This window comes from Hemitrygon akajei, chromosome 11 (assembly GCF_048418815.1).
Source record: "Hemitrygon akajei chromosome 11, sHemAka1.3, whole genome shotgun sequence".
Taxonomy (NCBI): Eukaryota; Metazoa; Chordata; class Chondrichthyes; order Myliobatiformes; family Dasyatidae; genus Hemitrygon; species Hemitrygon akajei.
Window position 1 is genome coordinate 48,856,088 of NC_133134.1, and position 26,749 is coordinate 48,882,836.

Sequence of the window (26,749 nt, forward strand, 5' to 3'; positions counted from 1 at the left end):
GTGCTTTGTAGCTGTGAACAAGGGACAATAGAAATGCCTGCTAATGAATTAAAATCATCCAAGTTTTACACAGGATTTTTAGAAATATTAGAAGGATTAAGAATGACAAACTATTTATAGGAAACTCAACTATTTATAGCAAATTCATATTATTGGATTAAATGGTGGATGGGCACTTATTCAACAGTGGAATAGCAAATAACCGATTTAAGCAGGCAAACATGGGTCTCACCCATGGAACAATGGGAAGGTAACGTTTACTCCGCACACTGTGGAATATGCAAGCAGATTCGCTGTTTCATTTTCTGAGCTAATCTGGAAATATTCTCTAAGGTGAGAGTGAAGCACAGAGCTAAGGATAAAGATACATCTTCAAACTTATATGAGCCATTCAATGAGTCATTATGAATTCATTCTTTGGAGCAGAGGAGAATGAGGGGCAGACAAAAACAGATTTATAAAATCATGAGAGGCATAAGGTGAATGATAGCAGTCTTTTCTTTTGGGTAGTGGAGTCCAAAACTAGGGGTATAAATGAAGGGTGAAAGGGGAAACATTTCCACACACAAAGGGTGGCAAGTAGAGGAAATGGTTGAGCCATGGGCAATAGAATATTATTTAAACCTAAGAGATTATGCAGATGGTGGAAATCAGATGCTGGAATTATTTAACAACCCCATGCAAGGATGACGCACAGAGGATTATGGATGGAATGCAGGAAATTGTGCCAGATGGGTGGGCACATAATCAGCATGGACTCACTGGGCCACAGGGCCTACAAACCGTGTTGTATTATCGCTCTATGACTCTACCTTTCAATCAATTCAGATTTCAATTCACTTATTATGGGTCAGAATTTCAAAATAGGGATTAAAAAAACAGAACTTTACTACTACCCTCAGCTCAACTTTTATACTTTTGTATCTAATATTAATTCCTTTGCTTCTATCCAGAGAATTTTCCCCAAGGTGCCATGCACCCACCTGGTGAGCACCAAGTCGCAGAAGGCATTTTTGTCAGACTGGTCCATGTGAAGAAACAGGAAGGAAATCCTGCCTTGTATGGGTATGACTAAACCTTGGAAGTTTGCCCATCAACATCTGGATAAAGTCCCCCCAGCTATGTTTTTTTCCTCTCTGTGATTCAGCTTGCTGACTGTCAAAAGGTATGCGTTGTTCTCCTTTGAAAAGACACAAACTTTACAGAGCTTAGCAACCCTTTCTCTCCATTTATAAAAGCACGTGCTCACCAATTTACATAAATTGGACCATTCAATCCCACCAAATCTGCACTGAGTCACAGCAAAAGTGTCAGATAACATTATTTCCAAATGGGGATTACAGAAGGTTTGTAAACCATATGTTAAATGTGAAGGAATTGTTTACTGGAACAGTATGAGGAGTTTGAAAATTGCCATTGATTGTTATCTGAAGTTGTAAAAGTGAAAACATAGATCGTTCAACAGTCGGAGAGGCAAACTAGCTTTATAAAGGTTTTAAACTCCTTAAATAAGGTAGTTCCATATTGTCTAGCTGATCGTATCCATGCATCTTAACACATAGGATAATTTTCCAATCACCGATAACCAATTGAAAAAACTCAACAACTCTGCACAGCTCAAGTTATGAGAATTATTTCAAACATGTTGGCAGAGAACTTCTCTGAGTGTTAGAGAAGACCGGTTTGATTTTTAAAATAAAAACTCTTGTATCAGCTGAGGGGATTATAATCATTCTTAGAGTGCAAAGTTTAACCAAAACTCACTGATCATTGAGGTGGCGACTGACTTCTGTTGGTCCCCTGTTGCCCAAAGTACAAATTCTCTTAGTTCATTACATCATAGTATCAAAATGAAACAGTGCATCACCACAGGAAGCCATTGTGTTATACTGTATACAAAGATGGGCCAACACTACTCAGTGTATTGACCAAATGACACTCTGAACATAAAGAGCTTTGCTCCTTTATAAATACTTTATTCCTAATAATAATAACATACAAAGAATCAGAGAAAACAAATGATTCAATGTCTGATGTTATGGCAATCAAGTTACAAATAGCTGCAAATGCTTTTAATCTGAAACAAAACCTCCGGAATTACCAGAAAGCTTCGGTTATGCAGCCTCTATAGAAAGGGAAACAACTAATGCTTCAAATCTGCAACCCTTGGTAGCTGGAAATAGTGATGCAAACTAGTATTCAGAAGGAGAGATGGCGTAGAACAAACTGAGTGCTGAGATGAAATGGCTTAATGGCAACAGTTATCAGCACATTAGCATTCTAAATTTGTGTAATGATTTGTTAATGGAAAGGTAGTGGCTATATATACATGAATAAGTTAAAAACAGGAAATGACAAATGCTGAAAAAACTAAGCAGATCAGGTAGTGTATGTGGAAAGAGAATCAGTTGTTCCACATGAGGCTAGAGAGTTGCTCATCTGGGTAGCAGCAAAATGTCAGCAAAGCAAAGGAAATTTCTCTAATACAGCAAACACGTGTTTGCTAATTAGCTTGTTTTCATTGTGTGCTGAGGGAACACTTCAAAATCAATTAATGAGGAAACAGTTAAAACATAGGAAATGTACGATTTTTAACCTGCGATGACTCACAGGGAATGTAAAAACATTAAGAAAAACACCATTTATCCACTTAAACAGCATACCCATAAAGAAAAACTTGGCTTTCATTCAGGTTGTCCCAAGGATCATTTGACTCCACTATTGACGGTCCCAAGCCCAGCTGCAAAACGAGGAGGGTTGAGCATGGGGCTAGCAAACCTATCCCCTAAAAACGCAGAGCTACAGAAACACTAATCAGAGCTCGAAGACCTCGACCCTGGGAGGGGAAAGATCTTTAACAAGATGGGCTATACCTGGGGTCAACCTGAAAGTCTGGTCCATGACAAAGGACTCTGGCAGCCTGTGCCCCGGTAGGAGTGATGGGGCTAAAGTAAAAAGATCATTTACGTGAACAGCAAACTGGATGACAGAGGAAACACTTACTGAACTTGCAACCATTCTGTTTCCATCAACAGTCCCAGCTGAAAGTGCTCTAAAATAAATGCAGGAAAGCTACTGAAGTTTATTTCCTTTGCTAGCGTAATCCTGACTGCGGTGACAAAGCCTTGATTTGACATGGCTAAATGATCGGTACAAAAGGTATGTTCCAAAGGGCCCATTACTATCCTATGACTCCTGATGAAGGAGATGATACTTCTAATTGAGCCAATTCCACACTTTTTTCAAGATTTGTTATCAGTAAGCTCCAAAACATGCTGTCCATTATCTTATAACACACTCAAAATTCTGGAGGAATTCAGCAGGTCAGGTAGCATCTGATGTCTTGGCCTGAAATATGCTGCCTGACCTGCTAAGTTCCTCTGGGTTACTCTGAATTTCCAGAATCTGCAGAATCCATGTTTCTCCATTATTTTCTCATTAAAAAAAATCATTTCTATCAGGTGTTCTTCTATCTGGTAGCAGATTCCTACTGTACGTCTAGCACAATAGTTGCAGTTATACCAGGTACAGATTCACAAGCCACTTACCCCAAGATCTAGAGAGACACTCAACCCATCCTAACATTGACCAGCAGGAATGAGGATTTCCTGCACTTCTGATCTGGTGAAAGATCAAGACTAGTGCACAGACACAAGAGGTAACAATCTGCTTCAGGTACAGGTGTAAACACCTCCATATTTGGACAATGTTACAGTTTATCTCACCCTTCTTATAATTTTGTGGGACTATTGGCACTTGTTGGAAAGGAAATAAGCAACTAACCCTACTGAATCCACATATCCACAGACTGCCAGGCACTGTACTATACTGCTACTGAATGAGGTACCTAAATTGGACAACTTCTGTAACATCAGAGATAATGGTCACCTGGTTTCTGTGCCAGCACCTATCCAACACTTGCACCAGATTCAGAGCCTCTCCCATACATTGCCCCACATCTTCTAATACACCAAATAGAATCAAATAGCACTCTTTGACGTACGTAACATCAATGCACAGTCCATTCATCTTCCCTCCGATACCATAACTATAGTAGCATGCCCATAGCAATACCAACCACAACACTGTCAACTGGCAAGTTGATCTGCAAAAATAAAACATCCAAGCCAATGATCTGTTACTTAATTCATGGAAACATTAAGTAATTCTTTCTCCATCTTTGGTTAAAAAAAAAATTCAGGCATCACCTGGTTTCAGATGGACACCCCTCAACCAGCAAGATCAATAAAGCAAGGGCAGAACCATGCCAGCCGAAAGACTTCAAAGGTAGGGTGCGCTGAGTCCTCCTCTCCTGCGTCTGGTTGGCACTTGGCAACCTTACCAATGGTTTGCAAGCTCATCTCTGAAATAGTTTCACTTCCTTTATCAGACAGACACGAGTCAAATAAATCATTGCTTAGCAGTTAAATGCACCATCTGATATTTGTTGAATTGCAACAAACTTCCCTAGGGTTCAATGCCAGGTTTGGGCAAATTGAATCAGCACTCCAGTAGTGTAATTCGCTAGCTCACCCCTCAATTGGAAGGAGGGAGAGCAATAGTGGTAGGAATGAAGATGACTATAGACCTCCAAATCACATTTATGTCACTAGAATGTTTTCTTGGAAATACTGGATTGGGAATAATTTTATTTATTTATTTTTAATTCTTTTTTCCTACATACAAAAAAAACAGCACATTCACAAAAAAACATGACCTTAACAAAATCAAATTAAATATTGAGCAGCAAAAGGGAGAATAATATAAAGGCAAAAGTAAACATACACAGCAGAGGTGCACCGCACCAAAAAAACCTCAGTCCTCACCCCGTAAGAAAGTCCAAAACAGGGGCCCATATCCTTTCAAAGATGTCCCCTCTGTCCTCATTACATAGTCTCAATCTCTCCAAATGTAAAGTATTTGCCAGTTCTCTCAGCCACATATCGTACGTAGGCACAGAGTCCATTTTCCACATTTGCAGGATTAACTTCTTAGCAATCACCATTCCAAACAATACAGCCATTTCTTCATACTTATTGGCTGAAGATAGGGAGCTTGTTGCTCCAAGGATGGCTATGAGCGGGTGTGGTTCCCACCGGTTCCCATAAGCCTCAGAGAAACAGTGAAAAATACTTCTCCAGTATGCATAGAGCTTACAACATGACCATATGAATGTGACAAGTTACTGTTCTCAGATTTACATCTATTACAAACTGGTGAAACATCAGGGTAGAAGCTGTGCAACTTTTCTTTGGAATAATGGAGTCTATGTATTGTTTTAAACTGTTTAAGTCTGTGTCTGACGTTGACCGAACAATCATGTATACTCTTTAAACACTCATCCCAGACTTCTGTCAGTTCGATATCCAATTCATCCACCCATGCCTGCTTAAGACCTGCAGTATTCACCCAAACTCCATTACGTAGGATCTGATAAAAATAGGATACGGCACTACGAGTAACCGGATCAAATTTATTTATTGCCTCCAGGGACTCATGTTTGTCTAAAACTTTGAAATTAGTTATATACTTCCTAATATAATCTTGAATTTGTAAATATCTGAAAAAACTAGATGCAGGGATATTGTAAACTGCTTGTAACTGTGCAAATGAGGCAAAGTTTCCATTAATATATAGGTCACCTACACAACAGATGTCACTCTGTTTCCAGGAAGAAAAAACAGTATCATTCAGGCCAGGCAAAAAGGAATGATTGTCACAAATCGGAGTGTCAATATAAGTTTTTGGGGCCTTAATGTGTAGTTGAATCTGCTTCCAAATTCTTAAAGTGCTGCCAACCACAAAGCTGTTACTAAAATGTAACTTATTAACTGCAGTGGGGCTATTAAGGAGAGCTGGTAAGGAAGTCTTCTTACAAAGCACTCGCTCTATGAGTAACCATGCTGGGCACGAGTTTTCCACCATGCAAGAATGGATAGGTGCGCAGCCCAGTAGATAGATAGATCTTTATTCATCCCCATGGGGAAATTCAACTTTTTTCCAATGTCCCATACACTTGCTGTAGCAAAACTAATTACATACAATACTTAACTCAGTAAAAAAATATGATATGCATCTAAATCACCGTCTCAAAAAGCATTAATAGCTTTTAAAAAGTTCTTAAGTCCTGGAGGTAGAATTGTAAAGCCTAATGGCATTGGGGAGTATTGACCTCTTCATCCTGTCTGAGGAGCATTGCATTGATAGTAACCTGTCACTGAAACTGCTTCTCTGTCTCTGGATGGTGCTATGTAGAGGATGTTCAGAGTTATCCATAATTGACCGTAGCCTACTCAGCGCCCTTCGCTCAGCTACCGATGTTAAACTCTCCAGTCCTACAGTCTCCCAACCGCACATACTGAGGTCTATCTGTCAAGTAGTCCACTATCCAATCCACCATGTGAGAGTCTACTCCCATCTCCGTTAGTTTGTGCCTTAAGATCTTGGGCTGGATGGTGTTAAAGGCACTAGAGAAGTCAAGGAATGTAATCCTCACAGCACAACTGACCCCCTCTAGGTGAGAGAGTGATTTGTGCAGCAAATACGTGATAGCATCCTCCACTCCCACCTTCCCTTATATGCAAACTGAAGAGGATCCTGGGCGTGCCTGGTTTGTGGCCTCAGATTCTGTATACATTTTACATTTTAATACATTTTAACGTCTGGTAGGGCAAAACCACCTGCTTCCTTGGGCTTTGAAAAGTGTTTTTTTAGTAATTCTAATGGCTTTATAATTCCAAATAAAGGGTATAATAATTGAATCCAATTGCTTAAAATATGATAAGAGGAATAAAACGTGGAATTGACTGGAAAAGATGAAGAAATCATGGCAGTACAATCACCTTGATTGTGTTAACCCTCCCCACCAAAGAAACTGGAAGGGAATTGGACTGAGAATAATGATGTCCTTCAACATGAAATCTACTGATGCCTGATCTAAACTTGCAATTAAGAGAAAGACACTTAGCCAAAGTAAAGCAATAATTACAGCTAGAGGATTATTCTGGTACTCTAATGAATCCTGTACAAGAATATTCCTCACATTTCACTTAAATGGAATCACTGTGTTAACATGGCAACCATTATGTAGAGTATATTCAGTTAGTTCAAAATTAATGGTGATAGATTGAAACCACTGCAGTCTATTGTTTTTTTTTAGCCCTACTGTAAAAAAAATTGCTAATACAGTCTGCAAGTTAATATCTACAACCCAGATTGTACAGTGTGAATAATAATGCAGCTTCTCAGAAGTCAGTCATTCCAGAAAAATAGGAAAAATTGAATATATTTGCAGTGGAAACACCATCAGTAATGACATTAGTCTTATAACTCAGTATTAACAGTTGACGGTAAGCAGAAATCACAGTCAATTTTAATGTAAGCAGTACAGAGGAAACTCGAGGGTTAATGACAATTTCAGTTTTTTACTGAATGGAACAGTTAAAGGTAAAGCAAGCAGCTTCAACACAATGCTAAATGGAATGGTTAAAATAATTCAGGTACAATGTGGCCAGTTAATGATAGATAGATAGATAGATAGATAGATACTTTATTCATCCCCATGGGGAAATTCAGCATTTTTTTCCAATGTCCCATACACTTGTTGTAGCAAAAACTCATTACATACAATACTTAACTCAGTAATAATATGATATGCATCTAAATCACTAACTCAAAAAGCATTAATAATAGCTTTAAAAAAAAAGTTCTTAAGTCCTGGCAGTTGAATTGTAAAGCCTAATGGCATTGGGGAGTATTGACCTCTTCATCCTGTCTGAGGAGCATTGCATCGACAGTAACCTGTCGCTGAAACTGCTTCTCTGTCTCTGGATGGTGCTATGTAGAGGATGTTCAGGGTTTTCCATAATTGACCGTAGCCTACTCAGCGCCCTTCGCTCAGCTACCGATGTTAAACTCTCCAGTACTTTGCCCACGACAGAGCCCGCCTTCCTTACCAGCTTATTAAGACGTGAGGCGTCCTTCTTCTTAATGCTTCCTCCCCAACACGCCACCACAAAGAAGAGGGCGCTCTCAACAACTGACCTATAGAACATCTTCAGCATCTCACTGCAGACATTGAATGACGCCAACCTTCTAAGGAAGTACAGTCGACTCTGTGCCTTCCTGCACAAGGCATCTGTGTTGGCAGTCCAGTCTAGCTTCTCGTCTAACTGTACTCCCAGATACTTGTAGGTCTTAACCTGCTCCACACATTCTCCATTAATGATCACTGGCTCCATATGAGGCCTAGATCTCCTAAAGTCCACCACCATCTCCTTGGTCTTGGTGACATTGAGACGCAGGTAGTTTGAGTTGCACCATATCACAAAGTCCTGTATCAGTTTCCTATACTCCTCCTCCTGTCCATTCCTGACTCACCCCACTATGGCCGTGTCATCAGCGAACTTCTGCACATGGCAGGACTCCGAGTTATATTGGAAGTCTGATGTGTACAGGGTGAACAGGACCGGAGAGAGTACGGTTCCCTGTGGCGCTCCTGTGCTGCTGACCACCGTGTCAGACCTACAGTCTCCCAACCGCACATACTGAGGTCTATCTGTACCTGCACTAAATTTCCACTCAAAAACCAACAGAAATTATCTGTGCCTGACATTCAAGCCATTAACCACCAGAGATGGTGCAACACCAGGACTCTACCGAATAATCCCAATTATCTACCAAATTCAATTAGGTACACTTCCTAAAAAGATAACTTAATGCACGAGATTTTCAGATGGTTTGAGGAGTGAACTGTTGCTTTGACTGCAAAAGGCAGGTTCAAACTGGTACACAACAGGTCTGCTCAGCTCCAGCACGCTGCAAGTAATGCCGAAATTTCAATTTTGACTGTACGAAGGCAAACAAACAATTCTGGCCAAAACTGAAAATTATACCTTACTTCAAAGTGATGAAAGTGAAAATCATTTATTGTTTCCAACTGAGTAAGTAATGGAACAATAGCAAAAAAGCTGCAAGAGTGAGAGAGTATCACTTCAAATGCAAAATCTAGAAGTTGCCTTGGGCGTGACTCCTGTTTAGGACAAAGAAACTTTAAACATACATAGCAAGTTAGAACATGCAGAGAGTCTTGAAAAAGAACACTTTCAGCTACTTTGGATTGATCCATTGACAACAAAAATAGATCTTGTGAGGAATGCTTGAATGAAGACAATGACCAAATAAAATGATCTTAACAAAGTACACTAATATTCGTCACTTAAAAGAATTGGGATAAGCAAGCAAGATGTAAACAGCAGTTTATTTTCCAACAAAAACAGCTTTCAAATGAATAACTGTATTCAAAGCATCAAGGTAACAAACTTTGCATGCGTATATTGTGATTGGTTGGTAGAGTTATGATGTAATTTGACCTTCTCTATATCAGTAAGTCCAAGCACACAGGTTACTGCTTTGCCAAGGGCTGACTGAACTCTACCCACTATGGTCATGGAGCTTCCATTTGTAATCACCCTCCCCACTCCATCCTGCCTGTTCCCAGCCCCCTCCACTGCCAAAGTGAGGACAATGCAAACTAAGGAAACAGCACCTCGCCTTGTACCTGGGTGGTCTGCAATCCAACTGCATGACCACCACATTCCCCAAATGCTGGCAATATGTTTCCATCCCCACCCCATCTCTTTCGCTCTCCTCCCTACATACCAAGTTCTTCCTATACATACCCCTCCTACCCACCTACAGCAGTTTCCTTCTCCTCGACCTGCTCCATCTCCCATCTCTCTCCCTTTCTCACACCCCCCCCCCTTCCACAGGGTCCCCTTCATCTGTCTGCCCTACCTTCCTTATTAGATTCCATGCTCCACCTTTTCCTTTCATGTTCCATCAGCAGGTCCCTCGTTTCTCCCCAGTCTTTTCCCCCTTCCATGTGCCTATCACCCCTCAACACCTGTATCCACCCTCAGTTGCCAACTCTTGTTCCACGTGAGAGAGACAGAGAGGGAGGGACACACACACACACACACGCACACGCACGCACATGCGCACACGCACGCACGCGAGAGGGGGAGCAGTACCAGCTAGAATGTGAAAGGTGAAACCAAATGGATGGGTCAGAGGAATGAAGTAAAGAAGCTAGGAGGTGATGGGAGGAAAAAGTAAAGGGCTGGAGAAGGAATCTGATAGGAGAGGTGCAGGGACCATGGCAGAAGGGGAAAGAGGGGCACCAGGAGGGGAGTGACAGGCAGGTAAGGAGAAGAGGCAAGAAGGGGGCCAGAGATGGGGAATTCAAGAACAAGGGAAGGGGGGGAGGGGGGAGGGTGAAAATTACCAGACAGAGAAATCAATGCTCATGGCATCAGGTTGGAGACGACCCAGATGGAAGACAAGGAGTTGCTCCGCCAACCTGAAATTGCCCTCATCGTGGCAGTAGAGGCAGCCATGGAGCGACTTGGCAGAATGGGAAAGGGGACTGGAATTAAAATGGGTGCCTACGGGATATCTTGCTTTTTGTGGATGAATCAAAGGCAGGTGCTTGACAAAGTGGTCCCCCAATCTACGTCAGGTCTCATCACTGCAGAGGCTGCATTGGAAGTACAGAGTACAGCAAGTGCCGATAGCTGCACCTTGATTTTGGAGAAAGTGGGAAGAGCCGGAAACAAAATTTGAGATTGAGGACCAGTTCCACCAGACGGAGGAGAGTCATGGTGGAGGAAAATTGGATTGGGGGGGTGGTTTAAAAGAACTGGACACACAGGGTGAAAATGAAGTGATCTGGGGCTAGGGAACTGAAAGTTGAAACAAGAGCAGGTGAAGGGTCACAAACGTGGGTGGGAAGAGATTGAACTGAGGAGGATAAAATAGATCAAGGTATGTGGAACAGGAATAGGCAGAAACAAAGGACCCACCCAGACAGCCGGGTTTGTGGATCTTGGAGCAATGCAGGATAAGGGAACTATGAGGTTTCTGGACTTGGACGAGGCATCTCCAGAGTTAATGAGATTGGTGATGGTGTTGAAGACCATGTCCTCGTAGTCCTGAATGGGGTCCTTTTCAAAAGAATAAGTAAGATGTTTCTAGAGAGTTGCCACCTGGCCTCAGCAGGGTAAGAGGTACAACAACACCCCAGTTGTCTGTGGCTTTGATAGAGGTTGGGATTGGTGTGGAGAGACTGGAGGGCACTGTGTTCAGAAGGGGTAAGATTCAGAAAAGAGTGCTGAAGTCAAGATGTTTTATGTCCCATTGGCAATTAAAGATGAAAACATCCCGAACAGGCAGAGAACCAGAGCAAGGTGTCCAAGAGGAGGAGGTTGAGGGCTGGAGACGGGAGAAGGGGATCATCAGTGCAGGGCAGGGAATGCCTGGCAAAGAAGAACCCTTCAATTCAACTAATTTTTTTTGACACAGCAATGACCCAGAGGTCAAAAGAACTGGCAGTGCACAGTAATGTACACTGTCTATCATAGGTCTAATTTTCTTAAATCCTATCACCAACATCAAATTCTTTTAGCTGCCTGGGCCCCAATCAAACTTCTCATTCAAAGCTATAAGCAGTTTTAAACAAATTAATGAATCTCTACCACCTTTCCTTGGTGGGATCTTGCTGTGCATATTGACAACTTGGCCTCCTCCCGAATGACTCCAGATACACTCCGAAAGTACTTCATTGAGTTGTATGGCTCATTGTGATAGCCTCATGTTGTGAAGGGCACATTGGAATAGAAGCTCAGTTTAGATAACAAGACCAGGCTTTTCACCACCCATTCCAATGTTAAATTGTATTTGCCAATACTTGTTGCTACACTACTGTTATCCTTCACTATCAATCTTTGTAAAACTATCTAACTCCTGCCATTTAGTTCCTTCCTAACAGCTGGGAATGGAGAGCACCTTTGAACAGAACCTATCTCAGACTCAGACACCCTCTGTCACTGGCAGCAAGCCTAGTACCACACAGTACATTGGAGTGTTGGAGGGAAATTGCCCATGCTGTTTGAGGACGACAGTGATGTTTCAAAGCAACACATTAGTACTGCATACATGTAGTTACATAAAATGCTCTATGAAATTTTACTATAACAGCTGAAGAAGGTGCAGTTTTCCTATCTCTGGTGTAATCCTACAGTCCCACAGACATTATTTCAAAGCAACTTGCCATTTCTAATTTGACATAGACTAATTGGACCAATGATGCTTTTTCCGTGCTGTACAACTCTCTGACCATCTCCATGCATTCCATGGCTGGGCCTCACCAGCAGCTTTCTGCACCAATACAAGTTCAAACACTGCAGGTGTTGGGCTCCAAGCTGCCTCTGCGGAAACCACCTCCCACTTTGTATAGGAGCACAAGGCCAGCAGACCACACAATTCTCCAAAAGTCTGCCCTCCTTCAAGATGGGACTAGCTCCATAACGTTGCATCAAGCCAGTGATAATCCCTTTACCTCTTAGCCAGAGACACTCAACCTCAACAAGCACTAGAAAAATAGCAGTTACAAAATTGTCCCAATGGCAAAAAAATGAATGACACTGGCAGCTAGTTCTTGTTTTTAAAAACTGCAGTCAGTTTAAAAAAAATATGAATTGTATAGCACTTTTCATATTCCTAGGATATGCCAGAGTACTCCAAATGTTTCTGAACAGCCAGAGCTATAATACAGAAATTGTGCACAGCAAGCTATCAGAAAGAGCAGATAATTTGATATTATAAAATCAGACAAGAGGGAATCTGGGCAAGACTACAAATCCCAGAACTCTTTAGCCTGAAGTTAAGCAGGTCCTGGCTGAATGCGGCTGTGCACACTGTGGGATGTGCCCTGACTCATGCAATGATGAAATGTTAGTGTATTGCTGAAGAATGGCTCAACAGGCAGCAACTGGCTGTACACACTCTAACTGGGTGCCAAGTGACATAAAGCCTCATCAGGCACAATGGTGAAAGACAGACAAGCTCAAAGTCTTAAGCCACAGATGTTTTGAATGAACTGAGTCTTTCCCACAGTTTTTAAACTGCTCTTCATGAAGGCACTTCCCTTCTTCCTCCAACTGCCCACTGAAAGATGTGATGTCGAAACAAAGCTCATCAAAAGTGGTACAAATTTAATGTAAATTGTTGCAGAAATGAGTGTTTGGGTTAGAAGAAGCAGGAAATCAAATTAAACATCAACAAACTGAATTATCAGAGGGCAGCTGTTGTGAACTATGCCAAGGAAAACCTGAAAAATAAGCCAAACTCATTAGATCAGGAAAAAGAATGCCAACAATACTTTCTAGCAATGAAATGTAACACTTTAGGCTGGTTGATTCCAAGTTCTTTAATACGATCAACAGATTTTTGGATACCAAAGAAATCAAATTTTACGGGGGGAAACAGAGCAGCATTATGGGCAAGGCCAAGCATCACCCTCAATCTGGCAGAATGGCAGGACAGGTTCCTTTGGCCCGTTTGCCGCCTCCTACTTTTAGTTATTTCTTCATGTCACTAGTGGTGACAGATGTAGAATCTTCTGTAACGGCTGCTTGCCAGCTCAGTGAAGGCTCTAGTTGAACTATGGATCAGAAGCAATGCACTTCAATAAGAGCAGGCTCTGAAGTGAGCAAATGAACCAGAGAGGATAGGATTCTCATTCTCCACAGTCAGCATCATGCATTACATTCAGGCAGACTGTGGTGAAAAGAGCAATGAAGGGATGGGCCAATAGAAAAGCATGACAATTGCCAGAGAAGTGAGTCTGGACTTGTGCAATACGCAGCTGGTGACAACACAGCAGAGTTAACCTTTGATCAGCAGAACCTCCTTCAGTTCATGGACCTTTTGGATGTTGCAATCAGTCAATGTAGTCTGAGTTTGGGGAAGTGATTCATAGGAACAAACCACAGCACATCGTCTCATCCCTTCAAGGTGATCCATGATGACAGCTTTCCGTGAACATGGAATTAGACAACTGCTTATTGCAGACTGAACAACATTTACAACGTAAGGCACATTGAAGCAGAGTAACCTCCTGCACTAGAGGGGGATTTCCCACTTTTTATTCATGTCTTTTTATAGCAGTGACATCCTCTATTGGTTCAGGTGGACAGTTCATAAACTGCAATACATACATTCAATCATGGTGCCAAACCAAACGGTATTCGGTCAACCTATCGTTCTTTGTATATCAGTATGACTGATGCTCTTCCTGTTGGCCTTGAAACTGGACACAGTGATACTACAGCAGGAACATGGTGCTGGGTATTACAGCTGATTGAAAGGCTGGTCAGGTGAAATACCACAACCATGCCAGTCTTTCTAGAGAAAAACAGCCTTAAGGAGTTCTGCTCATGTGGAATGGAAGCATATGTAACTATATCTGCAATCTAATCTTGTTCCATTTAGTATCCTTCCAGGCTGCAGCTTGCCCGTGCTATTTCCACAACTACATCCCAAAATACTCTTAAAACCAAAACCAGTTACGACTATATAACTTGTAGAGTACTGCTGCAGTAACAACCAATGTTGAACAAAATCAGCGTAGAAGAAAGATGAAGACCCTCACCAAAACGTCCCCATCATGGGTCAGGGACGTTTGTTTACTCAAATGCTGGATGGCAAGGGAGGCAGTGAGAAAGCATCAGTCATTATAATTTTGTTCACACTGCTATTTTTCCATCATTATATATAGAATTCACAAAATCCATCATGATGTGGATAAATTTTGGGATATAGAGGCACTAAAACCTTAATTTCTACCTTCGTATATTTGCTACTGCAGTTAAAGATAATGGTACCTTTAACTTACACTGACCCAAACCATTCATTATACATAGAAATACCAAAAACTGCACATACTCTCTTCCACGTGTTTATTATTGGGCCTTCAAGCTCTGACAGCTTCAGAATATTGACTAAAATCCACGGAATATAAAGGACATGATGAATGGCATAGTTTGCACACAAGCATGATGACTTCTTCCATTTCAAATCCTTTCAGCCAGCAGCTTTCATAGCAAACACCCCATTCTAACCACAACTGGATCCTGAAATATTCCCAAAACTAAAATCAAGTCATTAGAATTATAAGCAATACAACACACTTCTGAGAGAAGGTTCAAATACAAAATAGACAAAGAAAAATCACAAGACAAAAATTGTACCATTTTCCTGACTAATTATTGTGACTTGGTGCCCTGCATTGCAAGTGCTGCTCATAATTCTATATTCACTGAAATAGAATTCACTGTCAGTTCTTTGAGTTTGACTTTGATCATTTTGTTTTGCAATGGTATTCTAACTCATTATATAAAACAAATGTTGAATTGTTGAACTTTAAACATTCTAAGGCCTGAATGGAACATAAATGCACCTCCACACTGGTATGTTTACACCTGCAGAGCTTCACTACTACGATTTGCAAAATGATCCATTTAGCAATTTCTGTTGTCTGTGGAAGTCTTAACTTGTTTAATTCAAGACTGAAGGTTGTTCAATGTCATTTCCTGTACACAAGTGTAAAGGAGAACGAAATAATTGTTAATCTAGATCTGGTGCAGCCCAAAAATGTACAAAGGATAAATAATAATAAACACAATATAAACACACAAGATAGCTTTTATACAGAGATTGATTGTATGTCCATAAAGTGACACCAGGCATAGGAGTGTCTGTGCACAAGGTGACTGACAGGAAATGATAAAGTAGTGGCTGTTGGGTGTGTGAAGGGGTGGGTTAATGGAGCGAAGTGCCAATCAGGCTCACTGCTTGGGAAAAGTCGCTGTTTTTGAGCCTGGTGGTTCTGACATGGATGCTATGTGGCCTCCTGTCTGATGAGAGTGGGACAGCCAATGAGCAGGGCGAGTGTGATCCTGCATGACGTTACTGGACCTTTTCTGGCAACTTTGTGTATACATGCCCTTGATGGTGGGTAGGCTGGTGCCGGTGATGTGAGGAGACACACTGTATTATACAGTTTTTAAAAATTGAGTAAATAGTTTTTGCACGCATATGCAAAAAGTTGGTTGGAAAATTAGAACAGATAAAAATCGTTCTTGTGTCAGACACTTGAGCATTATTCAGCCCTGAATAATGGAATTTTCTTTCAAACTCCTCAGTTTGTATAGTTCCATTTATGTGGAAATCTTTGTGCATTTCACAGGAATGCAGCCAAAGGCATAAAGCAAGCAATGGTCAAGGGGCTCAGTTTTAAGGAAAATCTAAAAAGAGAATAGGATGGAAAGATGACTGCTTAGCGACAGAATCCCAGAGCTTTGGAGCTTTACAATAAAGTACGACTACCACAGCGGAAAATGAAGGACAAATAAGGAATTATTTGTGCTAATGGATTATATAACGGATTATGAGGCTGACAGAGTTCAAGGCTCCAATAAGCACAGGACTTGATATTTCAGAAAGTTGTATGGCCCAAGGAGAATAGGGATACAAAGTGGGATGACAGTATTGAGGGATATTAAAATTCAGGAATTTTTTAAGTTTGAGGTGCTACACCACTGGAAGTTGATACAGACCAGCAGTGCTGGGGAAACAGGCAGGCACCTGTCACCGGCCTGGCTACAAATCTCGTTTGTCAAGTCCATAAATGTCGAACTGACTAAGAGCAAAAGAATCAGAATCAGGGATGTTGTTTTGCTGCAGAAGACAAAAGGAAGCCTGATCTACGAGGTGGCTTTTGGAAGCACAGCTTAAACAAAGAGGAAGATGAGATTCCACGGACTGCGGCTCCAAAAGTCACACAATCATCAACAAGATTAAGTAGATTTACGCAGTCAACAGCTGGGCTCTGCATTGCATTCTTCCTTCACTCACTCCAAAATGGAAACAAATCAGTTCAGCAAATCCAACTGTTCTAATTAGGATCAAGTCATTCCAAAAATTCAACACAAATACTACTTATACTACATGACCACAGTGCCAGCCAAATCTTTCTTGCTATGCCTGTGAAACCTCAAGGATAGACTCTCATAGAAAATGGCTGGTACCATTTCCATTTGCCTTTAGGTATGGGAGCAGGGAAAACCACCTTTCGAGGATACCCAACCCAAGTCTGACTGCAGTTAGTTACACATTGAGTTTGAGTATGTTTACTGGACAGTCTGTCAAATTATTTGACTTTACACTAAACCTCATCCAATGGCAACTGTTGAGGGTAGGGGAGAAGGGGGTGAGGGTGGAAAACTTTTTCTGGGTTTGGAGGGTCTTTTTTTGGGCATCAGATCCAACCATGTAAATGTCAGGACAATATTATCTGGATGTCTCCAGGCTGGGCCAAGTCTGGATTGCTCATGGGTCCATCTAGGACACACTGAAAGGAGCTTAAAATAACCATTTTCTTCAGGAAAATAAGATCACTTGGAGGACTACCGTAGATTCCGGACTACAGAGCGCACCTGATTAAAAGCCGCAGGCTCTAATTTTAGAAATAAAATCAATTTTTTAATTGTAAAGGCCGCACCGGATTTTAGGCCGCACCGCTACTTTTAAATATACATACGTATCGGTAACACAAATTACGTTGCATATACTTTTTTACTGAACAGCACGAACAACATTCCAATATCTCCTAGCGACTGGTAAAAATATACCGTAGATTCCGGACTACAGAGCGCACCTGATTAAAAGCCGCTGGCTCTAATTTTAGAAATAAAATCATTTTTTTTATTATACAGGCCGCTTCGGATTTTAGGCCGCACCGAATTTCAGGCGGAACGGATTTTCGGCGCACTGGATTTCCGGCGGACCGGATTTTCGGCGCACCGAATTTTCGGCCGCTTGTAATATGAGATATTTACACAGAAAGATATTACACGTGTTGGGCTTCAAATTCTGCCCTGTGTTCGTTTTGGAAGAGAGACAACCAACACCGGATTACAGTGCAGCGTGGCTTTATTGCAGAACGCGTTTTGCCTTCCCCTTACATTCTGCTCTTATTTATACTCCTTTTTCCCCCAAACCAAACCCTCGCTACACATATTTGGTAAGGCTAAACTTTGTTATACCTACCGGTATTTGGTAACATCGGACACTTGTGTCCTTATTGGCCCGATACCATTCACACACGAGTTTTACTGTTTTTGTGCAGCGGAATCCTCAGTTTCGCTCCCTCCCTCCCTTGTACTGCTGTCTAATATCACGTGAGCCATTCCTGACCTGAAGCGGCAGTCCCAAATTAAATCTCCACCGTCTCACCATCGATTCATGTATGCCAAGATTACGCGCAGCAGCTCGATTTCCTTGTTCAACCGCCAGATTGATTGCCTTTAACTTAAAAGCTGCATCATATGCTTTTCTTCGAGTGTTTTCCATGTTGATGAGGGTGAGTACAAATGGCTGATTTACAATAATTTGTGAAGTGCGCTTGATTTATCGTACAATTTCATTGGACCTCTGTGAACTACTCATCAATTTTATTGGTCTACTGTTACGAGGCAAAATGTTTTGGCGGCATGGGAAAAAACTTTCTATTAGCCGCACCTTATTATAAGCCGCTATGTTCAATGCTGTTCAAAGCATGGGAAAAAAGTAGCGGCTTATAATCCGACATCTACGGTATATACTGCAGCTTACCAGGAAAAGTTATTGATCGACTTTAACTTAAAAGCAGCGTTTTCGCTCGGGTCTAATCGGGTCTGACGCGCTTGCGCAATGCGATCGGGTCTAATCGGGTCTGACGCGCTTGCGCATTGCGATCGGGTCTAATCGGGTCTGACGCGCTTGCGCAATGCGATCGGGTCTAATCGGGTCTGACGCGCTTGCGCAATGCGATCGGGTCTAATCGGGTCTGACGCGCTTGCGCATTGCGATCGGGTCTAATCGGGTCTGAGGCGCTTGCGCAATGCGATCGGGTCTAATCGGGTCTGACGCGCTTGCGCATTGCGATCGGGTCTAATCGGGTCTGACGCGCTTGCGCAATGCGATCGGGTCTAATCGGGTCTGACGCGCTTGCGCAATGCGATCGGGTCTAATCGGGTCTGACGCGCTCGGGTCTTGCTTTTCTTCGAGTATTTTCCATGTTGATGAGGGTGAGTACAAATGACTGATTTACAATAATTTAATTGTGAAAGTGCGCTTGATTTATCGTACAATTTCATTGGACCTCTGTGAACTACTCATCAATTTTATTGGTCTACTGTTACGAGGCAAAATGTTTACGAGGCGGCATGAAAAAAAACCATGTATTAGCCGCTCTGGATTATAGGCCGCAGAGTTCAAAGCTGTTCAAAATGTGGGAAAAAAGTAGCGGCTTATAATCCGGAATCTACGGTATTTGATCATCTTTTCACAACTGTTGGTTTGTGAGAAACCAAGTCCTCACTTGCATTTTGTCTCTTGGCCCAGTTTAGATTCTCTTCATCCTGCAATCTCACAGGAAGATTTTTTTTTTAAAAAAGACTGGCTTCAGAGCTAGAGGTTTTCAGCAGTCTGCCTACCCCAAATCCAGAGGCAGATCCAACCAATTACTGGCAGTAACCCCTGTTGAGTGGAAATGAATACATCATCATCAAATGCAAGTCAACAACTGCAATGTTAAGATTGCTTGTTACTTCAGTCACCCAAAGTCAGTCCACCGTATAATCTGCACCTCTTAGTTCTATCAACTGAGGGGCCAACTTAGAACTGCAATTAACAGCTGAGCATTTTTGACATTGTCTTTAATAGCAGGTGAACAGAGTCAGAAAAACAGAAAATATTGATACACTTGCCACATAAATTAGTGCATCTTATTTATCCAAGTCTTTCACAGCACCCCATGCTCATTAATGTTACACAATTTTGTACCAAACAAAGACTCCACCTGCCCTTCAAATGGATGCAAAAAGCATTGTCATTTTTCAAAAGAACTAAGTGAACTCTTTCCAGTGTATCAGCCTGAAGTTATTTGCACATTAAAACTTACCAAGACATTGGATTAGTCAAAAGTTCCAAGTTTGTTTATTATTAAAGTATGTATGTGGTATACAACTGAGACTCGTCTTCTCCAGATAGCCACAAAACAAAGAAAACCATGGAAGTTGTTCAAAGAAAAACATCAAACCATCTAATTGTAGGTTTGTGGGACTGTGTATAGAAATAGTTATTATTCTTTCTGGTATTTCAGTGCTGCTTGGCTGAAGCTTTTAATTGTCCTGAAATCACAGATTGCACCATACAAATGGCAAAACACACTTCTGGTTGCAATAGGTCACACTCCAAGCAATTCCCCAGGATTGTTGTCTGGAATGGAGATCTATAGTTGTAAGAATGGATTTGCTGTGTTTTTTTTCACTTGAACATCATTAGCTGATGGGTACCTTCGTAGAGGTTTAGAAAATTGAGGGGCATAGACAGGATAGATAGAACCTTTTTCACAGTATAGGGGAGACTATAACACCAGGGCATAGATCTAAGGTGAGGAGGGAGAAGTTTGAAGGCAATCTGAAGGACAAGTTTTTCACCACCAGTGTTTGGTGAATATCTGAAGCGAGCTACCAAAGGAGGTGACAGAGGCAGTTACAGTGTTCAAGAGGTGTATGCACAAGTACTTGTACAGGAAAGGTGTACAGTGGGACCTACAATGGGCTAATGGCATTCACGTGGATAGGCATCTTGGTCAGTTGGAAGGGCCAATTTCAAGGTCACAATGCTACTGAGGACAGCTTTCCATTCTCTCTCATTACTGATGAATTACTGCTGCAACCCTCTGACCACACGATTAATGTCACCAAGGATGAAAGGTTCACCCTTCTCAAGTAAAGTCACAGGCTCTTGTCTGATCTGGTTGGTTTCAACTGCAGCATCCAGTATTGGGGTGTGTATCCGAATAAACGAGGCACACTTTCTCCATATTGAAATTGGAGCAGGGGACTAACACTTTCAAAGAGTTTCTGAGATGTGCTTGCCGAGAGAGCTCATTCTTCATATTGAAATGCATTCCATGTTCTTTTCTACTTTGCCCTTGTAGAAAGAACCACCTCGTTCTTTGAACTGGCTACCTACTGCTGACTAGATTGGTGAAAGCAGAGGGGTGTTCAAGCGCTGACGTCTCGGGTCATAAGCCTCCAAACTCCCAAACTCTATCCTATTTTTCTCCAGAAAGCCTTCAGCTGTCTGATGTCACTAGGCTCCAACTGCCCTGTGCCAGATTGGTAGATCTCAGTCAGCCACTACCTTCAAATATTAGGTTCAGAGAGCAAGTATTAGACTCAATGACAACATCCTGATTCAGGCGTTGGCACTGTTTGAGTGAGAAATCACAAGGGTATCTGCCTCACCCACAATGTGACAAGTACAGGTCTATTCACCCCCCCCCCCACCTCCCACACAGACACTGTCTGACTCACTGAGCTCCACCAGTTTGTTTTCATGCACAGATTCCAGCACCTGGAGTTTAGTGTCTCCAGGTACTGATGACCTTTGTGTCGACCTTACAGTTGTGATCATCTTCAAGAAAAGGGGACAAGAGTAATTACAGGAACTTGAGAAACACTCCGGCTGTGTGCCACAGAGAAAGTACTCAGCAAGGTCCAATTCATCCACCTACTCCCTGCAGACTGGAAGCTGCATCCCAAATCACCATGTTGTCTCCTCCAATCACTAACAGAAAGGACGCAACCTTCACCAAGCAAAACCCAAGTGCTACAAACAACAAACCCAGCATTCTTGTTAAACACAAAGTACACTGCAGATGCTGTGGTCAAAGCAACATGTACAAACAAGCTGGAGGAACTCAGCAGGTCAGGCAGCAGTCTTGACGAAGGGTCTCGGCCCAAACGTCGACTGCTCGTTTCCACGGATGCTGCCCGACCTGCTGAGTTCCTCCAGCTTGTTTTACGTCCAGCATTCTTATTATTTACCAGGGAGCTTTGAATTCTGACCTCATACTCCTAGCTAATGTTCAGTCCCTGGACAACAAGCTGTGCGAACTGAGAGCCAGAATCTCCGACCAACGGAAAACAAAGGAATGTAATGTTTTGTGCTTCGTGGAGACCTGGCTGACAAAGGAGATACCAGATCATGCCATCGAGCCCTCTGGGTTCTCCCTATTCCGGGCGAACGTGTCAAAAAGCCTCACTGGGAAGAGTAAAGGAGGAGGGGTATGCTTCATGGTCAACAATGCTTGGTACAACACCCAGAATGTGCAAGCACTCAAATCCTTTTGTTCCCCAGAGCTGGAATACCTGGTGCTGCCGTGCAGACCCTACTTGCTGCCTAGGGAGTTCACGGCTGTTATCATCACAGCAGTGTACGTTCTGCCGCAGGCTGACACTGACCCGGCTCTCAAGGAACTGTACGAGACCATCAACACACTGGAGACTGCACAGCCAGAGGCTGCCTTCATCGTTGCCGTTACTTTAATTGAGCGCCACTGACGAAAGTCTCTCCAGAGTTCTGTCAGCACATCCATGTGAGCACTAGTGGAGATAAGACTCTTGACCACTGCTACACTCCCTTCCGCAACGCTTACAAAGCTCTCCTTCAGCCAGCTTTTGGAAAAATCAGATCACTCTTCGATCCTGCTTTTGCCGACATACAGGCAGAAGCTGAAACAAGAGGCGACCATAGTTAAAACCATCCACTGTTGGTCCGACCAACAGGACTGCTTCGATGACATCAACTGGAATGTCTTCATTGATGAGGATGTCTCCAAGTTGTCTGATGGAGTCACGTGCTTCATCCGGAAGAATATCAATATAGTCTTCCCAAACTAGAAACCCTGGATCAATAGTTCCGTGCGAGCAGCACTTACCGCACAACATAGAGCTTACGCTGCCAGCAATCTGCTGGAGCTCAAGAAAAGCAGCTATGATCTGAGCAAAGCTGTCAAGGCTGTGAAACAACAATACCGGGACAAGATTGAGTCAAGATTCACAACGAATAGCACACAGGACTTGCGGTGAGATTTGCAAACCACTGCTGACTTCAAAGCCAAATGTTATGGTTCCACCAACATCGCGGCCTCTCTCCCAGATGAGCTCAATTGCTTTTATCCTCAGTTCAATATCGCTAACTCGGAGCCTCCGAGGAAAGCCACCGCTACAACCTGCAACCTGGTCATCTCTGAGGCTGAGGCACGCAGATGTTTCCGACGAGTGGACAGTCGCAAGGCTGCGGGACCGGACGGCATCCCAGGGTGGGTACTCAGGGTGTGCGCGGCACAACTGGCAGGTGTGTTTACAGACATTTTTTTATCTCCCCCTCCTCCAGTGTAGAGTGACCTCCCGCTTCAAATTATCCACCATCGTCCCTGTACCAAAAAGGCCAAGGTGACATGTCTGAATGACTGGCACTCACCTCAATAATAAGCAGAAGCTTTGAGAGGCTGGTCAAGGACTACTTCTGCAGCATGCTGCCATCCACACTGGACCCCTACAATTTACCTACCAGCACAACCAATCGATAGATGGTGCAATAGTCATTGTTTTACATACCGTCTTTTACACATCTAGGAAAGGATGTGTATGTGAGAATGCTGTTGTTGAACTACAGTTCAGCATTCAACACTACAATTCCATCCAGACTCGACAGGAAGCTCAGAGACCTCAGTCTTGACCCTGCCTTGTGCAGCTGGATCCTGGACTTCCTGTCAGATCACTGGCAGGTAGTAAGAGTGGGTTCCCTCACCTCCACTCCTCTGACTTTCAACAGAGAAGCCCCACAGGGCCGTGTACCTGCTAATTAAATTTGCAGACAACATTGATTGGCCTAATCTCAAACAATAATGAGGTGGCCTACAGGAAAGAAGTTGTCTCTCTAACACAGTGGTGTTAAGAAAACAACCTCTCCTTCAATGTCACAAAAACAAAGGAGCTGGTTGTGGATTACAGGAGGAATGGAGACAGGCTAACCGCTATTGACATCAATGGATCTGGGGTTGAGAAGATAAGCAGCTTTAAGTTCCTCATCACATCACTGAGGTCCTCACGTGGTCTGTACACACCAGCTGTGTGGTGAAAAAGGCACAACAGCGCCTCTTTCACCTCAGACGGTTGAGGAAGTTGGGTATGGGCCCCCAAATCTTAAGAACTTTCTACAGGGGCACAACTGAGAGCATCCTGACTGGCTGCATCACTGCCTGGTATGGGAACTGTACCTCCCTTAATCGCAGGATTCTGCAGAGAATGGTGCGGACAGCCCAGCGCATCTGTAATTGTGAACTTCCCACTATTCAGGATATTTACCAAGACAGGTGTGTAAAAAAGGGCCTGAAGGTATTGGGGACCTGAGTCACCCCAATCACAATCTATTCCAGCTGCTATCATCTGGGAAACGGTACCACAGCATAAAAGCCAGGAACAACAGGCTCTGGGACAGCTTCTTCCACCAGGCCATCAGACTAATTAACTCATGCTTATTTGAGTGTATTTCTATGTTACATTGACTGTTCCATTTATAATAAATTACTATGATTGCATTTAGATGGAGACGTGACGTAAAGATTTTTACTCCTCATGTATGTGAAGGATGTAAGAAATAAAGTCAATTCAATTTGTGTGCTTTTGAGATACAAGCTACCTGGAGCAGGCAAATCAGGGATCTAGAGGAAAAACAACAATGTCATCTCTACAAATCCTCCAAATCTACTGCAGAACAAATAGCCAAATATGGCTTGCATTTCCAGACCTAATCTCCCTGGCCCAGAGGTCCCAATTACACCCAATCCAATGTAGTCTGCCCATCATTCACAGGCCCAAAATGGGCACTGCATTGAGCTCTATCCAGGCAGGACAACAGTGTGGACAACGCAAACGATTCAAGAATGTTCTCAAATCCTCCTGGAATTAGTACAACATGCATTAGCAGAACATGAAATCCTAGACCATAATTGTTCAAATGTAGAAGCTCAAGGAATGGGTCTGAGAGCCTGAGGCTCATAAGGAGCACACAGAAACACAACACAAATCAATGCACATACATGTCATCATATACTACCGAGATTCATTTTCCCACAGTATTCGGAGTAGAACAAGGAAATACAATAAAATCAACAAAAAATCTACACAAAGATTGACAAAATGACAGAAGCACCTGATACACCAAACTATCTATGTAACAAAGTCAAGCACCTTCTATCCCACCTCTAGCAGAGTCCAATTGTGCCCTTATCAGCAACTGACAGAGAAATGGAAATAAAGTCACACTCATTCAAAATTTGACTCAAGATACAAATTGAAGCTCTGTTTCATTTTGGCTCTCTTAAAGTTCGGACTCGATTCCTGGTGAACAAGGCTGTACGTGGACCATGTATACACACTTGCTATATTAAAACACTGTTTAGTATTTAACTTCAAATTAGCATGCTTCCATTTAGTTTCTAATGTATAAAAATCCACTAGTTTTACCATGTGTCAGTCATACCTTTTTAGTTTCTGCTTTCTTTCAGTGTCGTTGTCCACAGTGTCACATCACATGCATATTTCAATTCTGCAAAAGAGAACAAACGGAGGCAAACGTCATTAGCTTCAAACATTCAGTATGTTTATGAAGCACTATAGGCACAAACAAGGCACTTGATAACTAATTCAGTTCTGCATCTTCAGAACTTCCTAAAGTTTTGTTCGTATCAATTTTAGAAAGGAGCTCAGAGCCACTTAAAAATCACACAATTATTTCATAGAACAACTCTGCAAAATGCAAGCCTGCTTGTAGACAGCTGAAGTTAACTATGATCCCCTGTACTAAACCTACTCGTCGGTTTTAGTTGGATGTTTTCATTGGAGGGGTGAAAGGAAACAAGAATTGCCATTTAAAAGAAAACAAAATAATTTGTTAACTGAATTCTAAACCTGTTCTGAGCCCACAGAATTATATTCACCAATGAAAAGAATCTGTAGTCATGAAACGTCATTTCAAAGTGGAAATAAAAGAGATCTGGGGTACAAGGCAAGGCAGGTGGAGAAGGATCTGTCAGCCCAACATGCCAATGCCAAACAAGTTGTCTACTTGAGATGGTCTCATTTTTATCCATTGGCCCTATTCCAACTGAATTTTTCTGATCCATGGACTGTTCCAAATGTCTTTCAAACACTAACTGTACCCACTTCTTCTGGCACCTTGTTCCACATACCACCACCCAGTGTGCAAAAAAAATAATGCCCTCTGATATCTTTTAAATACTTTCCCCACTCACTTTAAACTTGTACACTAATTTTAGACCTCTTCCCTCTAGGAGGAAATGACCAACTATTCTTCTTATTGATGTTGATACTCATAGTGATTTTACAAAACCTCAACAAGAAAGAGGTGAAAGTATTATATTGTACCCTGCATTTTAGAAACAGGAGGCAAGGAAGTCATAACAAAACATTGCAATATCTCAAAGATTTAAACCATTGGCTTGGTCATAACTGAATACTGTATCTAGATCTGGGCAATACCCTTCCGAGGGCTTTACAGAAGATGTACATGAGTGCTAGAAAAACAAATACAAGGATGAGTCATTTTGTGATACAAATAAGACTGGAGAAGGCTGGATTCCTCATCTTCCAGATTCAGATGTAGTTATCACATGTAGCAAAACACACAGTGAAATGCAATGTTTGTATGAACAACCAACACACCCAAGAATGTGCCAGGGGCAATCTGCTAGTCTCGCCACACATTCCAGTGCCAATTTGGCAAGCCCACAATATACATCACAACACAAGCAGCAACAAAACAAGCCAATAACAGTAAAAACAAGCCCCTATCCCGCACCCCCCCCCCATTGACACCCCCGAGGGAAATCAGAACTGACCTACAAGGTCATTAACCTTAGTCCTGGACTCCGAACACTGGCTCATGGCCCTGACCCCTCTACTTCACCATCAATCCATATCCCCAAAGC

At 42.3% G+C, this 26,749-nt stretch overlaps 1 protein-coding gene across 4 annotated transcripts in view; it reads right to left on the reverse strand.

The window, feature by feature from the left end:
- rhbdf1a (rhomboid 5 homolog 1a (Drosophila)) overlaps positions 1-26,749 on the reverse strand; it is a 363,587-nt gene that overhangs the window by 239,337 nt on the left and 97,501 nt on the right. For all 4 annotated transcript variants that reach the window (XM_073060796.1, XM_073060797.1, XM_073060801.1 and 1 more), the window contains exon 2: positions 25,282-25,347. The gene's annotated coding sequence lies outside the window, so the exon portion shown is untranslated. The remainder of the gene's footprint in view (positions 1-25,281; positions 25,348-26,749) is intronic.